The 18,097-nt window shown below is 42.8% G+C and overlaps 1 protein-coding gene across 2 annotated transcripts in view; it reads right to left on the bottom strand.

Moving 5' to 3' along the window:
• Positions 1 to 582: 582 nt before the first annotated feature.
• The window catches only part of MAF (MAF bZIP transcription factor), a 62,085-nt gene continuing 44,570 nt past the window's right edge, over positions 583 to 18,097 (bottom strand). The window contains exon 3 of one of the 2 annotated variants that reach the window (XM_048317081.1): positions 583 to 1,381. The gene's annotated coding sequence lies outside the window, so the exon portion shown is untranslated. Of the gene's footprint in view, positions 1,384 to 18,097 lie in introns of both variants that reach the window. The other variant, XM_048317082.1, reaches the window with a different exon arrangement.

The following is an 18,097-nucleotide window of genomic DNA, read 5'->3' as shown; positions in this document are numbered from 1 at the left end:
TCTGCTGAGTTGGAGGTGGGTGTCCAACCCCAATACACATCAGTGTTTGAACATCAGCTGCAGTTGTATCCTTGATCATCCCAATGTAATAGATAGAAGTGTTATCCAAGAAATTGTTGTGGGACACTCACTAGCTGAATAACAACACTGAAATACCAGAGGAACAAGTCAACCTCAGCAAAAACATAAAAACTTCATTCCTTAACAGAAATAAGATCTTAAGAGGGCAACAAACTGATGCAAAATCTAAAGAAAGTGAGTAAATGCAATAAAATTTGGAGGTCATGTATTACTTATCAGGTAAGCAGCAGATTATAATGAAATAATGAAGCAAGAAAGATAAGTCCTAATCATAGGAATTCTCAGATAATGCCTTGATAGGTGATGTTATCCTGCAACTCCACCACTTTCCATTCATGTCCTTTCATGTTCTCTCTCCATGTCCCTCCCTTGATTCTCCTTCCACTTTTTTCATTTTAATTAAACATTGTAAGATCTACTTGTGAAATTTATGGATAATACAACACTCCCTTGAAAAATGTCAATACATTATCTGGTGTAAAGTCATGTAATGTAACTCCATTGCTGGTCTCAATACATTTTATTTACAAGAAAATGCATAAGCAGGAGACAAATATCTATTGTTTGTGCAGTTTCAAAAACATAAACTATCACATAAGGAGGTTTTTGTGCTCCCCCTTAAACTGCTGGGAGTCAGGGAAATCTCTCCAGAAGTGAGACTGGTTTGGAATAGGTGAAGTAAAGCAGAAATTCACAGGCACAGTTTCCTCATTTAAATTAACACAAAGTGAGAGGACAAAGAGGCTCCAAAAATTCTGTCCTTGTGGTTCAAATTTGAATATATGTTTTTAAAGCTGGCCAAGCAACTGAAATTAAAGCTCATGTAATTAAGTTCCAGTAATTTGAGCAGAATGTAGTCCTGGGAAAGTTAGCAGGCTGGAAACATTATGGCGAAGAAGATATATTGGATTTTTTTGTGCCATTCCTATCACCTCAGAAGTCCACAAAGAGGAAATTTAGGGTTAGTCAAGAGTTTTCAGTCTCTGGCGTGCAGACCCCAAAGGTCCATGGACCAAACCACACAAGCAGACGGCTGGGTGGTGTGTTCCCACCTGAAGTTTTCAGTGTCTCTTCAGTTTTCTGTACAGGATCATGACACGGCCCCAAAGTCTCCATCCTCAGGGGTGCTGCTGCCTTCTTTTCAAACTCATGTGGCTTTGCTCTCTGCTCCTTACACCCACCAGCAGTCCTGGCTTACCTCCTGCTGCTGCAGAAACTTTTGGCCTCCTCATGGTGCAGATTTATAAGCAGTGTGATCTCCTCTGCATCCAGGCATCACCACTCCGGATCTTCTGGGAGACTAAGGTTGGAAATTGGAAAAGGGATCACAAAAAGTGATAAAAGTAGAAGTAAAAAAGATCAGCAGCAAGGAGGAACAGCTACAGAAGACTGGGCAGTTACTAAACAAAAAGGATAATGAGCCAGGAGGAGTCTTGGTGGAAGAAAGAGGAGTAGTGGTTCAAGAGCTGCCAGTCACAAGCAAGAAGGGTGTCACATAAAGCAGTTGACCCTCTCTAAAGCACAAACTCCTCTCCAGGCTGTTATGGGAGCTCTGGGAGGTTTGACATCCTTCCCCTTGCAAAGCAGGGTTACAGACACCCTGAAGGACTTTGTGGTGGTGTGGCTGCCCCTTGGATCAGAGCAGTGTGTCCCACCAAGCCCTGGCTTGCTTTTGGAGAGAACCCCCCGCTGACTCTCCTCTGGAAGGAATGTGTGTGCACTGAAGCTGTTCTGCAGCTGGACCAGTGCCCAACAAATGAAGACAGCCAGGGCATTACTGCAAAACCATCCCAAACAGAGACACAAGTGTAGACAGAGCTGAAGCATAACCCAAGAGAAACAAGGCTACTGTCACTTGCCTTAAATTCACTCAATATACCTGCGGGAAAACTGTAGGGGATTTAGAACATAGAAATGTTGAAAACTATAAGAATTTTTTGTAACATGCTGCTATTTTAGGTCATATTGTACCTTCAACACTTGCACACACTTCAGCTAACATCAGTGTGATCTGTACTTAACGAACAGTGAAACATGCAGGGTGCCCAGCGATGACTGAATGACTCAGGAGGAACTACAATTGATAAGACAATGATTTATGGGCCTATTGTTTTCTAGGTTCTTGTAAATAATCCTAATTGGTGTTAATCATCCACCCTCTGCTTTGTGTTATCACCAAGCAAAGAACACTTCCTAAAGAAGCTATTTAGGGGCATAATCCTTCTGAAAGGCAAGACAGCTATTGACTTCCACAGGACCTGCACTGAGGTGCTCAACCAGGGAAAACAACTGTGGAATATGAGCAAAACACATCGCTTCCATGCTTGCATTCAAAAGTTCCTTTCCAATAAACTCAGAGTAAGTTCAGTGTGTCCCAGTGATCCCTTCCACATGGCCTCCGTGCAGGGACTCTCCAGCCTTTCTACCAGCTCAGAAATGCACCTCAAAGGACGTTCATTTGCTGATGTTTATTTACTGCCAGTTTCCAGCTCCTGCCTGCATCCCCTTGCGATGGGCTGGCTGTGTCAAACCTGACAAAGGCTGCTTTGGAAGAGCAGACACCTGCACCAGGACCTGGTGTTTTTCTGACTCTGATTTTATTGTTATCCCTGAAAAAGTGCTTTGATCTTTTGCTGCTTCACCATTTGTCACACCATGCCCTTGTCACGGGGCAGCCATGGAACTCCAGACCCCCTTGCCTGCTGGTTTTAGGTGTAAGGTTTGGTGGGCTCAGTTTTAGCATACAGATGAGCTTGCTTGACCTTAACAGGTCTGCACTTTAAAAAACACTTAAATAGCATTCTAGAGGGTGCAGTCACATGCTGCTTGCTTACGGAAACTACAAGGAAACCAGACAGCTTTTCAATTTGTGTATCAAAGAGAAGGAGATTTACACATAAAAGGGTGAATTATTTTGATTTGTAGTTTTCAAGCCACTATACGTTCTCTGACATAAATGCTCCCTTGTCTCTGCTTTCTGATAGTTCATATCAGGTTCAGTGGCCTAGATTTTCAAAAGTGGTAATTTTGGAGGCCAGTATTCCTCAGTGCCAACTCAAGGTGCCTTAAAGAGACCAGATATTGTTAAGATACTGTGTGTCTTTGGTAAATAGGGCCATTTTAGCATCTTCCAAACTTGGCACCCCAAAGCGACAGTGTGAAAAATCCTCAGGGGTGGGTTTGCCAGAGGAATAAAGCTTTTCCCCATCACGCCATTCCTTCTTCTGACTCTGGTCCTCACAGCATCATACTCTCATCACCATTAAATGTTCCTGCAGAGTCAACATCACCAGTCCTTTTTGACATTCTCAACCACCAAACATCCTACATAACCTATAAAAAGAGCTCATTTCCTCAGCTATTTCATCTTTTAAGTAGCTATCAGAGAAAAGCCTTCTAAGGCCTGAGGCTGTACAGCCAAAATCTAGCTATATGGTATTTGAGGGAGAGGAGGGGAGAAACCCTATCCCAATATCTGCATTATCTCGTTACCCTTGGATGTCTTCCACGTACTTGGAAGAGCAATGCCCCATTCTTGAGGCTTCACATTGCCTTTTTGGCAGAAGAAGGGTGGATGTGGCTCCCTTCAAAGTCAATCAATGTCACATCTTTAATCAATCTAGAAGGTCACCACTGCACTTCCATCAAAAAAGAGTTGGGTACAACTCTTGCTGAGTCTTGATTGTTTGTGGGGGATGCACGTTGCAGTGGGTGTTGGAAAAAGTCTTTTCTGGTCCTGACCTCAGCCCATCTTCTATTCCTAGGCTCTTTGTAAGAGTTTAAGATCAAATGAAGATTATACCCAGGACTCTGAGACAAAATGATGCAGGAGTATGTGTAGTGAAACCCCAAAATACACCAAAGTGACTTATCTCTGTGTTTCTTTATGGCTGTGAACACATGCAGCTTTGCTGTAAGGTTCAGAAAGCTTAGGGAGCTTTTGTGTGAAGGCAGTTCACATTTTGAGCAAGCTTACAATGATTTTGAGTTTCACATTACAATCATCTATGAAATGTCATTGTTCATCTGGGATGTCTGTGAGTGGTCACAAAACAGAAATCTATTGCATTTCAGGGAACTGTGACTAGGAGGGAGAATCATGGCAAGGTATGTGTCAAAAACACTTGAACTTGAAGTCAGGACCCCTTACACAAACACACCCATCAATACAAAACACTGAATCTGTTAAGCCAGAAAATTCTTCCCCCAAGTTGGAGTAATTTCATTTCCATCCTGGCACTACTGGAGCAGGATCCAAAGCTCAGTAAAGTCAAGGGTAGAATTTCCATTGATTTCTGAGGAGCCTGGATTGGATCCTAGATCACATTGTCACACTGCAGCAAAACCCAGCCGTGTTGCAGTGTACCCACCTGCTCTCCAAAGTTGCAGCTCTAGCTGTTCAAATCCATTGCAGGTACAATGTAGGTTATTCCAGCATTTACTTGGTGCAATGCTAAATAAATACTGTTTTATCAAAATCAGCAATACTGCTCCTCGTTAGTAAATTAGGCCAACTAATGCACGCTTTTTATTAGGACATTTTGTCTCCTTAAATCAAAACCGAGTGTCAAAATCCCTATTCTGTCAATCAGACCGGTGCCCTCCTGCACCGGCTGTGAACTAGGACTGGCTAAAGACGTATGGAAAAAGTGAATGAAGACCTTAACATGTTTTTTAATGAGGAACTTGGGCTTCTTTTACAATAATTCAACAAAATCTGGCTAGGTGAGGGATCAGCAGCTTTTATGTACACGAGAAAGAAAGAACGGAAGAAGGGAAGCAAAAAGGAAGGCAGGAAAGAAGGGCTGAAGGAAGAAAGTAGGGTATGAAGACCCTCTGTTTCATTTATTAATACTTCATATTGACAAGTCACAAAAAGACAAAACCACAGAAACCCTCTTTAACCTTTATCTGTTCTCAACAAAATCACCCACCTACAAATTAAAATCCCATCCAGACATTGCTGAAATTACTTTCTTAGGCAGTTCTGTAAATTGTTGTGCACACTAAGAAATTATTTTTAAAATAAGACACAGAGATTTTTTCCTTCTGTGCAAATCAAACCAGAACTCTGTATCTGAGAGGAATTTCTGGGAAGAACAAATAATCCTCCATAGCCAGTACTAGAGTAGGTGCCCTAAACAAACCTACAGAAGGAGCATAATGAGGCAATGATTTATTGCGTGCTATGCAAGTCTCACTGCTGTGAGCGTGTTGTAAGAACCAGCATAAGGGAGAGGCAGTAATCATCCAGCCTCCTCCTCCTCGTGTGTTTCTGGATATTACCTGCTCAGGATATGAGTGTGACACTGAGAAAGGGCTGCAGCCTCCCTGAGCTGCAGGATTGGCAAATGATCTTTGTGCTGCAACATTTTGTCTCATATTTAAGGCACCATCTCCCACTGACTAAAAAATAAATTTAAAAATCTGCTTATGGATATTCTGAAACTTCACACAAATATAAAATATCATCCATGTTGGATGCATTATTGCTATGTGTGCACCAGATACAGCTTTCAAGTTGTGTTTATTTACAACAAGAGTGTTGCCATCAGCAGGTGGAATCCTGGATCTTTCAGAATGAAGGGTAAAACTTCCTTTGGCTGCAAAAGGGGCAGCATTTCACCTTTGCATTAGGGATTAAATACAGACAAGGAATTCTGCCCACAGAAATATTTGTAAGAAAGTCTTGGTCCTGAAGAATTACAATCAATTAAATGAGGAGCAGAAATATGCAATGTAAACAGCATTACACGGATCAATACAAATCAACATGAGCCTGACCCTATATGTGTTGTCTTTGCAACTAGCTGGGCTTTTTTTAAAATTTAAAATTCATTTGTGTTCTTATAACAACTGGTGGGTTGCTTGCACTTCTGCCCATATTCCTCTCAATTTCTCCAATTTAAGATACGAAAAATCCCCAAAACTAAGAATTAGTCTTCAAATGTGTTTGGTGAGTTATTTATCATAAATAAACATGGAAAAATTACCTGCAGACTACTTGTGCTCAACTTCCCCCTTACCTCCCCCCCGCCCCAAAAGGCTAAATCAGTGAAATAAATTAATTGCTATGAATTATTCAGCTCTACCTGTGGCAATGAAAAATAGCAAGAGCATTAGGATTCTTCTTTGTGTACTAAGCCTCTAATTTATAGAGAATGCATATTAATAAAACACAGGAAATTCATCAATATTCAAGTCACTGGCTGCCTGACTATTTAATGTAAAATTACCAGCCAACTCAAAACTCTTACTAGTTAATCATGCAATCTAAGCCATTCTGATATTGATGGTTAACATTAATTGCCCAACTGCCATTTATAAAAACCTCTCCTACATCTTCCCTTTGCCTGGAAGAGAACCTTTGACACATTTAAGTTTTCAGACAAGCTGGAGTAGGTCAGCTCATCCAGCCTGCTCTCCAGCCCAAAATGTCTGTTTGGTTCTCATGAAAGGGACGCTGTCTCCTGTTGTGGTTTTGCTTTTGAACATGAACAGTAAAAACTGTCCTTCATTATAAGGATCTTTGATACGTTTCCCTCCTTCTGCAGATGTTCTGCAGGTGGAGAGAAGAAGCAGCTGGTTTTTGTTCCCTGCACAGATTGTGTTGTCCTTTACAATGGAAACAAAGGTGTTCAGATCTGGAAGGCCAAAACAGTCTCACCCGCCAGCCATGTACTCCATAAAAAGCCACCAACAGCATGTTCCCTCCCCCAAACCTGACTTCACACTCCAAAGGGGATGGCTGGCAAAGAGCAGTGACACCTTCAGACATTGCCAACTTGTGCTGCATGACCTGCTCTGCACAAATCAAGGTGCAACATAGGAATTGGGGGAAAATTCTCATGTGATAAAACTTAGTCAAAGTTTAGGCTCAAACTCCCAAATTTATCATACCAGTAAGAAGTGCTGATGAAGGGGATGGCAGTGACATCTTCCTAAAGCAGTGCACCTGAGCCGCTCTCGGTACTTATCATCTGATTTTTTTTTTTAATTCTTCTTTTTTGGTTTTATTAACTTAATCAAATTAAAGTTTAAAAAAAAAGTCAGGGAAAAACCCAACCTACAAGCAAATAGAAACTTTTCAGTTATTCTAGCCAAAAAGTTAGGAACCTGGAAGTTAACTGCAAATCAGCAAATCTGCAAAGAACTCACTGTAGCAGAAACTTCAAACTACAAATACATAGAGTCATGTAAGTGCTACTGTATAATTTAAAAAGGATTTTTAAAAGCAGAATTCTTAACCACTTTGAAATGACACCCTGGTGTAATTTAAACTGAAATTAAAGTATCTTAGAAAAATTTTGCCAAAATTTTTTTTAGAGTAAAGAACACAGTTTTCTCTCGATACAGTAGTTCTCTGGATTGAGAGAAATTGCTTGAATTTTATGATTTTGCCCCTCTGTAATCCAGGAACTACCAAGAAGTTAACAAGTGTATCTTCCCATGAAGTGAGGGCTGCTGAGCAATGACTGGTCAGATAAGACATGTGGTGTTGCTTCTACTCCCTGACTACTCCGGAGCAAAATCACTCTCCTGGCCTTGAGCCATATGTAAGGGGCCCCATCATCCATCACAGCCGTGTCAATAAGAACTTGAACCTGCATGTTTGCAGAGAGCAAACACTCAGTGTGCAATAGCAGTGTCTCCCAGCCCATTTCAAAATTCCAGTAAATATTTGCGGAGGATGTTGTGCAGCCTTCGCGCAGGTCCCGGCAGCGACTCAGCGCAGCTTCCCCACGGTGGGCTCCGAGCTGCTGAGAGGTAACAACGTGCTGACAGCAAGGAGAAAATGATGACTGCACAGTGAAACACAGCCTCAGAACAAGCAAAGACTAAATAAACTCTCAGCATACCTCGGTAATTCTTTGTGGCACAAAAAGTGGCTTGGGCCTTGTCTGAACTGGGCTTTTACCTAAGCTGGAAAACCATGTTTAAATTAAATTTAAAAACCATTCTTCTTAAAAGCACTTCTACAATGCTTTGGCTGGACAGTGTGTTTTTCTAACCAATGTTTACATAGTTTGACCCATTTTCACTTCTTTGCTTTAACTGAAACTATTAATTAAGCTATTTAAAAATTAAATTGAGTATATGCGTGCTTTGGACTGGATCTCAGGCTTCATTTAATTGTTGGTTCTTGTCCTGAGTTTGGCTGTGAGGGTGTGTGAATCTGTCTCCATTTGGAAATGAACATGAAATTACAAATATATTTCATACAGACTATGAGATTGAGTAAAATACTGAAGACATGCCCTGCTTTAATTGTTTTAATTGTTTGGACTATATCCCCATGATATTGAAAAATTACATCTGCAAGAAACACAGTGACGTGAGTCCAGTGTAGCTCACTGTGGAAAACTGTGCAATTGTAAATGGCTGAGCTGGTGTTAGAGATATAAACCGAAGTTCGATTTTTATGAGCACAAAAACAGTCACACATCACAATTCTTGTGATTTATGTTCCACAATCATGTTGGATTTTTGAGTGGAAAAGGTACCTAGAAATTAATGAAATGGGGTCATCTCTATTTTTCTATTTGCAACTAAAATAATTCAGGGCTTTCTCTCGTAGAGGGGTCAATGTGCAAACTGAAGTTTGATTTAGATTTCCCCATTGAATGGCTTTTCTGTACAGAAATCTCATGAAGACACACTGACTGATTCTTTAAACTTCACTGTTGATGCTGAAATTATGCTGTGTGTCAAAATTACATTAAACAACTGCACTTATTTTCACCAGAAAAATTTGATTATTTACTCTCATTTACATTACATTTTTTCTCCACTATAAGGCTGACTTGGTAATTCCCTTAGGTCTGGACATCTCCAAGTAGACTTTTTCAGTAGAAAGCAAGCTTTCATTATATTTCATAATTTTTTTTCCTCCTTGATTTAAATGTTATAATTGGATTGGAGAGATATTTGTTGAGAACTTCATGTTTTGCCAGGCTCCATGAGCAGCATCTTTTCATTTCTCTCTTTTCAATGAACCTTTTGACTTGATAAAAGTGGCTCTAAGGTATTTTTACAAAAGAGGCCAACAGAGCCAGTTCATTTTAAACCCTTCTCTTTAAAGTATCTCATTTCCTTACTATTTCTTAATAGAGGCACTATCCTGCAATGTCATAAAGAATGCCGCAGTTGACTTCTGTGGGATCAGGATCACTCTCTACTGTAATTAGTTCTATATTTCAAAATATTAGAGGTCATTTTCTTCTTTTTTTTTTTTAATCTGAGAAAAGAAAACATTTGGAAAAAAAAAAGGCTTTCAAGTGTGACTGTCAGTAGAATACTAAAAATAAGTTGCAGGCATTCCAGTTGTTACAATTTATGTTTCTAATGAAATTTTCCTCTTCTCATTTACTGAAAATTTTTAATGTAAGCTTTTACAGCCATTGATTCAGTATCTTTAATCTTCCACCAATATTAGATAGAAGTGGAACTAACTAGGGAAAATCTATCTGGTTATAAAGAACAGTGTCTATAAAGTTGTTCAGTTCATCCAAAACTGCTTTTTTTTCCCCAGTCGGTTGGATAGGATAAAATTATATTTTGAAATAGTGTTAATACTATTTGGAGATTAATACACTTGTAATTAATAATAAGTTTAAAATATTATGATGCCCCTGGAGAAATCAAGGGATTCAGTGTCAATCACCCTGACTACCAGCACTGGGCATGATCCCACAGCGCCAAGTTCTGCTTCTTTTAATTGTATTCAGTAGCAAAACCTACTCCCTGAGACTGGTAGGCAAAATTCAGCTCCAGCCCAGACCAGGGAGGGAGCACATAATTTCTAACAACTCATTTAGATGGGATCTGTCAGGGTTTGCATGAGCAAAGGCCTGGGAGCCAGTCTCACAGGGAGAAAATAGCTGAGCACCCACACCCCGGGTCGTGGCCTCTCCGTCCTTCCCTGTGCCGAGGGCTTGCTGCAGGCTCTGCCAGCACCACGATCCCTGTTTTGCAAAGAGGGCTGTGCTGCTTCACTGGGAGCTGTCAGGCTCCATCCCTTTCCCCAAGCTCCTCTCCCCAGCCCCATAAACACCCCGGAGCAGACACCCTTTGTCCACACAGTCTATTTATAAAACCCCACTTCCAACATGTTTCGGCTGGTGTAGGTCAGCTCCACAGCTCCAATTATGGCAGCCAAGCTGTGTAGCAGGAAGGTGCAGCACCCGAAGAAATGGTCCAGGGCCAGTAATGACTTGACCCTGAGCAGCCCCAGCAGAGCAGCACGTCTGACCATGCCCTTCGAGCGGGGCAAAAACGTGCTTTTCCCTCATGACCATCATGTCAATGCTAAAAATATAAAACACTTTGACCCTGCAGAGTAGCCTGAGTGTGCCTTATGGACAGTGCCTTTAAAATCCACAGGTCCCTAAGGCAGAAAGAAATCCCGCACCCACTGAAGTGAATGGAAAAACTCTCCTGCCCTGCAGGGTGCCAGGAGTTGCTTCCCAGGGCAGGAAAGTTAAGAACATGTGCAAGACATTGGCAGGACAAGAGACCTATTTTTGGACACTGCCTATTCTAGGTATTTCTACCATTCCCATTAACACTGTCCCAGAACACGTGGGAATCATTCATGCATTTACTAATCTTGAAATGAGAAATGGAAGTTGCCCAAATTCCCTGGGTGAGGAACAGCAGCAGAGGTGAGTCTGTCTGCTTGGAGACTGCTCCTGTGCACAGAGTCTGGCTGGGATGTGGATACACCATGCAGACCCTGGACACCTCCTCAGCCTGCTGCATGCCCACATATACACCCTTCCCACACCCTCTGCATGGGCAGTAACAGATGAGCCCTGTCAAACACCTGCCTGGGTCTCTGCAGCTGCCACGCATGGACAGGCACTTGCACATCCATGTGGGAAAGCAGTGTGCATCCCTGCTTTGCTGCTGAGACCTGACCTGTGTGCTTCCCACTCCATTTACTTCTCATCATGCACAATTTCAGGGCTGGGATGCACAGGAAGGTCCTGCCAGGATACGCCTGGTTAGTTCACACACTCCCAGGGCTTTATCCAGCAGCACATGCCAGTCTCTGGACAAAAGGATCTCTGCTGTTTCCAACAATGGATTAAAGGGCTCCCTCTGCACTGGCCAGCGTGGTCCAGAGCAGTGTGGAGGTGAGCAGCCCACATGGCCATGGCCATGACTCGTCACACGAAGCACCCCAGACACACACAGCCATCCCCTCCACCTGCTCTGGGCACAGGGGAGACTTAGGGGCTACATGCACGTGCACGTGCATCTTTTCTCCTCCATCTCATCTATATCTGGCACAGGGAAGGGGTGTGATCTCCTGACAGTGTGAGAAAAAGTCTCTATTTATTCTGTCTGGAAGGGCGTTGTGTGCAGTGAGAGCATCTCAGCTCACGTGTGTGCTCGCAGGAGACTTCATTTGGGGTGCTGACAGAGGAGCCCTGGTGCATCCCCTCAGCCATGGGGGTTACCTGCAGACCACAGCAGGCAAAGGAAGGAATAACTTCGAATGCACTGTGCCCTCTTCCAGCACCCTAATACTGTCCAGAAGAGCCAGTGCTGAGTTTCAGTGGGCTGGAGTTGTGGGCACAGGCTCCCTTCTGCTGATTTGACTGAGCCCCAGGGCCCCTCAGGGCTGGTGGTGATGGGGGTACTTCTGTCAGCACTCTGTGGAAACAAGTTAATTGACATATGCTAACACACTGTTAAACATAACACTGTCGTGTTTAAAAATATACTAGCTGGTTGGATCAAATGCATTTTAAAACATGCCTGCTTTTTTTTTTTTTTAAGAGGATGAGGTTTTGGTTAACATGTGCTAGTAAAAACATTTTTGAACATGGTTGAGATGCAGAAGATGTGAGAGCAAGAGCAAGTGTCCTTTGGCCAAATACAGTCTCCAGGGAAACTTAAATTAAAAAACAGGTTTTCCCTGATAATGTTAATTTGTTTATATTGTCCAGTTCACAGGATTTCAACATGAACATGCAGCAAAATGTCTGTGTGCAGCATAATACCATGTAATCCATCCGTAGCATTTGTAAATTCAGGCCTAAGGCGCCACTGCAATAAACACCATAATCGTGTAATACGATAATAACAACTCCCCAAAAGCATTACAACTCTTCCTGTCAATACAGGTATCTCTTTAATGACATGCTAAAACTGAAACCAGAATTAAAATCAAGATGTTGTTTTGTGTCTTTAGCTATAGTTGTAATATACATCCAGGGAGAGGACTACTCCCTCTGACTGAAAGGAAGTCAGTTTCTGACTCTGTCCACTTTTCTTTCTGTAAATAGCTACTGCTGGAAAACACACAAACCATTCCTCTTTGCATGCTATTCTGCTTCTGGCTGGTCCTCCAGCACTCTTCAGCCCAAGGATTCTACAAAGCTAAAAGCTGCAATAGCTTTTTACCTCTAGTTTGAAGCCAGGATCTTCAGCCATACAATCACTCCCAGTGAAGCTCTTTACACCATCACAGGGCAGAGAGCGTGATTTTGGCTGGTGAATGAAGTAGCAAGTGCAAGAGAACACTAAAAGACAAAAGACTTTCTTTCCATGCAAAGGTACTGTGGGACAGCAAATGGAAAATGAAATAGCAAAATCTAGGTCAGCGAAAAGCTTATGGTATGAAGAGACAATAAGTAGAATTGCCTCTAAATATAACAAATACTTACTCAGGTTTTTACCAAAAGCATTGAGGGTTCTTTAAACAATAATGCTGGGGCCTGATTTGTAAATCTGCATGTTCAAATATTATGGAGCAAAATGAAGTCAAGATTCAAAAATGAAACCATACATCAAATGCCTGGCAATGTATGTACACGAATACATGCTGTGATTGCCCGTCATCTGTGCCCGAGTCAGTGTTATTGGAGAGCTGTACGAGCAGTTTTCAATCAGGCTTTGGGGATGGAGCGCAGAGCTGAGACTCATCTCTGGGCTGAAATCACAGGGGCTACAGAGAATTTGCATTGACACTGCTCAGAGATGACATTTCTGTTGGAATAAGTGAGGGTGTTTTGAGGTTTACATTGCATTTTGTGTGCAGGGTTTAAAGAACAGGAGAAATTAAGACCAAGATGACTATGGAGACAAAAGAAACCTGAGGAGAACTTAAAAGCAAACCCGTCACTACAGAGATGCCTGGGCCAGGGCCCCCCCAGCTCCAAGCACTGCTGTCAGATGCAATGGCAACCTCTGTGCTCAGGAATGCCTTGTTCTGGGGCTCCAGGCTGATGGGCATATCGTCACAGACCTGGGGCCAAGATGGCTCTGATCATTTGAGCTTGGACTTGATGATCTGAGAGGTCTTTTTCAACCTAAATGATTCTGCTATTCTATGTGATGTAACCCAGTACCTCGGACCTGCACACCAGTGAGATGTGGAAGGGGAAGGAAGAGTGAGGTTGGAGCTTAGAGCAGGTTGAAAACATTCTCTCAGAAGTAGCTGCTACCAACAAGAGAAAGAAGAAAGAAAGGAAAAAGCTGGGGCTGAACATTTTTTCCAAGTTCCTGCCCTTACCACACTGTGCGTAAGAGATCAGAGCGCTGTCCTGCCTCTGCCCCTGGGGCAAATGCTCCTGGTGAGAGGATCTGGTGAAAATTTGTAAAGCTCTCTGGCCATGCTATTCCCCAGATGAGATTATATTATAAGATTTTTAAAAAGAGCAGGCAGGAAAAAAGCCTGCTAGCTTATGAACTTCCTTGATCTGAAGCTCTACAGATTCTTTCCATGGTTTTGGTACAGCACCTTATGTGCAGGGTGGAAGGGGAAGCTATTGAGTGTTGAATTACAGAGGGGAGAAACATCTCAAATTCCTTACTATTTATACTCACAACTTTCCCAAATCATTATACACAAATCCCCTAGCCTCAGCTGAACTGCTCATGGGTTACAGGGCCAAGAAAGAGGTGGAGCCTTTATAGCTCACACTAAGCCTTTCAGAATCATGAAGCTCCTAAAAAAATGAAAGCAATGAAAGTTACCATGCCAGGCAAAGAAAACTCTACTTCTTCAGTGCCCCACAAGAACAGAATTAATGTACCAGACAGTAGGAGGCTGCTTTCATAACAGGGAGCATAGGTTGCTTATTTGTGAGAAGTTTTCTGGGACTACCTTCATTGTTAAGCTGAGGCTGACACTGGGTACAGAGAGACAGAAATTTGACAAAAGCATTGAGCGATTGGGGTTATTTGAGAAAAAAATCTATTCTGGTAGTCCAGACACTAGGCTGGGACTTGTTAAGTTGTGAACTTGTTAAATTCCTGCTCCACCAACGGCTTCCTGCATGACAAGAAACCAGAGCTTATTTCTGCTGGTACGAATTCGCCTTGACTTTCAGAGACACCGTGGCCTTCATGTGGCAGCTCCTCACCCATAAAGCTGTTTGAGGATCTGCTTCCCCTCCTGCACATGAGTTCCACCAAATACCCTTGGGATGTATCAGAAAACCATAGGCAGAGAGGGGTTTTAAGCTCAGGGGACAGATCCAGGTGCAAGTCCTGAGAGATTAATCTTTGCACAGTGCTTCTGTAAGTCCCCACACAAGCCTAATTTTAGGATATCTTAAAGACTTATTTGACTTTTTAAAATTCCTTTTGCCTCTGCCGCAACTAGTGAAGTGGATGGTTTTCAGATTTTAGTTTCCTTGTTTTTATGATGTTTCCCTGTTTTGCCAAAGTTTCATTCATTGTTTTTGGCCCAAACAGTGAATTAAATTAGGAATACCCATTTTTACTTTTGTTTCTTGACTATTTTCACTCCATGGCTTTCAGGTTTTAGCAAAGTGCTCTTATTTTTGGATTTTCAACACTGAACAGGGCAATAGAGACATTAAAGTAAGAAATATGCTAATTGGACTATATAATAAATGTAAAAGTTACGAGAACTCTCTAATCACATGAGATTTGGAGGCTCCCATCTCTACCCTAATTAAAAATCTCAGTCCTATATGATTTAGCATGAGGCTCACCAATACTGCTCAATAAGTACTATGTGCAAGAATGAAGCACCCCATGGGCTCTTTTGGAGGGACAAATGGCATCTTACATGAGTGAATTTAATGTCCTAAATTGCGACCATTTTACAAGCAGGAGTCAGGAAACTCCACCAACAGAAACAGGGATGTGGACTCCAAGACTATATCTGGGCCTCTAGGAGGACACATGAGATCCTCAAGAGGATTGAAAGGAAACACCCCAGGGGGTGATCCAGAAGGGTGGTTTCTGTCCTCATATCTCTCAGAGGGAATTCCTGGAGAGTGATGCACATGTCCTGCAGCCCAAACTCTTCACAGACTATCCACTAACCAAAAAGTCTGCAGCCAAGAGGAACGTTGGTGGCCAGGGAGATAGCTGCTCTCCCACCTTCTCCATGCAGGAGGGATGGATCTGAGCTCACAGCTTTGCTGCCATGCACAACGTGCCAATGGAGCCAGCGGGGTTCAATGAAAGGTGCAGCCACTGAACTCTGTTATGTTTATCCACACCCAAGGGCTTTTTAAACACAGACTGTTGAGTTACCCAAAAAGCACCTGAGCCAACACACTCTCAGATTTCCAACTGATAGCCCTCAAAAATAGAGTTTCGTCCCCGTTAAACAAGCAACTATAACATTACTAGAGGTCTGGAGCCTTTTGTGCTGAGCTTCGACCTACAGCAGTATTTCCCTGCTAGAAAAAAGCAGGCTGGAGTTGGTGACATAACACCAAATATACAGATGGGACCACACTATAATTAGCAAGGGAATGTCATTCCTGCCATCTTTGCTTTGTTTGTAGCTGTGCCTGTAAGCTCTGGGGAATGGTGTGCATTTCACGCAGTCTGCACAAGAACAAGGATTGCCAACTGTCCCAGTTCTGGGGGGATACCCTTGGTCCTCTGACCCGAGGCTTGCAGAGATGCCAGCAGTGCCATGGGAGAGCAGTGCCCCTTGCCAGGCCACTGCCATGACCCCGGGTCCCAGGGCAGAGGAGAGGGACTTCTCTGCATGGCATCAACAACTCAGCTCCCTCTAAAATGCCACGTGCTCCCATCCAGAAGAGCACTGCCCATTGCTTCTGGACTGGCTCCTTCACACAGACCCATAAACATCCTTTTGCCCATCATCAAGCCAAATGCACAGCCTGGGCCTAACAAGAGAGGCTGATAACTCTGTTCCCCTCCACACTCAGCCTGCTCCCTGGAGGGAGAGGATTTATTCAGAGAAAATATGGCTATTTTCACTGTAGCTGTGCTTTTCAGCATCTAACCACTATTTTTAAATCTCTCTATTTGTTCTAGTAAAACACCAAATCAATGTTTAAGGTTTTACTGCTTACTTTAAACATTCTCAATAACATAAGTCCAGTTGTCTTTTGAACACTTTGTCATCCTCTGCAGGCATTCAGATGAAAAACTTATGGTCGGCTTTGCTCTGTCTGTGCAGTCAAGTGGATTTGTTTGGTTTTTTACCAGGCTGCACAAACTGGTGAAACCAGCCAGTGGAGCAAACAAACTCGTAATGTAACATGTTCCTTGTCTTACACCCAAAATTCAACTCAACTTACTCAAGGAGGCCAATTCATCCTACTGAATCCAAAGGGACCTTGCCTCTGAAGGTCTCAAAGCATGTTAGAAACACTAAGTTGTACAGATTTTTAACCTTAGGGATTTTAAACAGAAAAGACCCCTGTGATCATCTCATCAGCGTCTTCTTCATGACACATAAATAATTTCCCTGTGTATTTCTTGCACAAACCCTGAATTTTGAGATAAAGTGGGGCACATTTTTCTGGTAAGGACTTCAGCCTTGATGAAAAACTTCAAATGATGCTCAAAGCACCACATAAGTTCCCCTGATTTTTCAATTTTTTTTGCCATAAAAAATCCACCACCACAAGTCCTCTCACAGTGCCACCATATTAACTGTAGAGGTGAGTAAACTGAGGCATGGAGGACTCAGGACTTTCCCAAAGTTACACCACACCTAAATGTGTTTCCCCGTTGTTATTTTTGGTGCATTTAGGCTCAGGTTGCTGCTCAAAGGGCTGTCTGGTGTGAGCTGCCTGTCCCTGCTGTCACCTCCCCACTGCGCCCAGCCCGTGTCCCTGCTCCCTGCACAGCCCCAGGTGAGGGAGGCACCCCCAGCATATCCAGCACCCACCTGCACCCCCAGGGCTGTGCTCCCGGAGCCCCTCAGTCCTGCCCGGGCTGTGACAAAGAAATCAGGCAGCTCCTGCTGTGAGCTGGAGCCAGAGTCCAGGAGACTGGAGACCTGGGGTCTGCTCGCAGCTCTGCCACTGAATTTTTGCGGATCTGTAGGGAAATCACTTATTTCCCCGGGATTTCCCCATAAATTTGACAGAGTGCCTTGAGATTCCCCAAGGAAAGGCACTGTTCAAGTACAAAGCTTAATTATGATTGTTATAATATAGTCGTGCCACTAATTCCCACTAAGAACTGCAAATCGCTCCCATTCCGCTCCTCTATCCCCCATGCTTGTCAGTGCTGGTGGACAATTAATTCCCCAAAAAGGAATACATTAAACACATGTGAAATCTTTTTTATTTGCAGGACATCTCTGAGCAGATTGCAGTTCCCCTCCAACATATTTGTGATTTGAATGTGTCAAGTGATGTATTTCCATACTTTTTTTTTTAACAGCTTGACAGAATTTATTCAAAATTCAGGTTGTGACTGGCCAAATAAATCTTGCAACATCCTTCCTATGCCTGTGATCAACCAAATTCTTCTGCCATGTAGAAATTTAAAATTCATTTTCTATAAAGCTTGCATAGTTGTCTTTAGAAATAGTACTGAATGAGCTGCTTCCCCCCAGCCCCCCCCCCCCCCCCCCCCCAGTTAAATTTAGTCATTTTGAAATCCACAGGAAGCAATCTCAGGAGGAGTGTAGAAGGCTGAGGTGAGTTCATTGAAAACCTCAAATGAATTAAAATACATTGAAAATACCTTGCATTTTTGCCCTGCAATAAATACCAAGGCTGCCACAAGAAGTGCATCAGCCTCTCCCAAC

Source organism: Corvus hawaiiensis, chromosome 12 (assembly GCF_020740725.1).
Source record: "Corvus hawaiiensis isolate bCorHaw1 chromosome 12, bCorHaw1.pri.cur, whole genome shotgun sequence".
NCBI classification, from domain to species: domain Eukaryota; kingdom Metazoa; phylum Chordata; class Aves; order Passeriformes; family Corvidae; genus Corvus; species Corvus hawaiiensis.
This window is presented reverse-complemented; position numbering and strand designations above follow the sequence as displayed.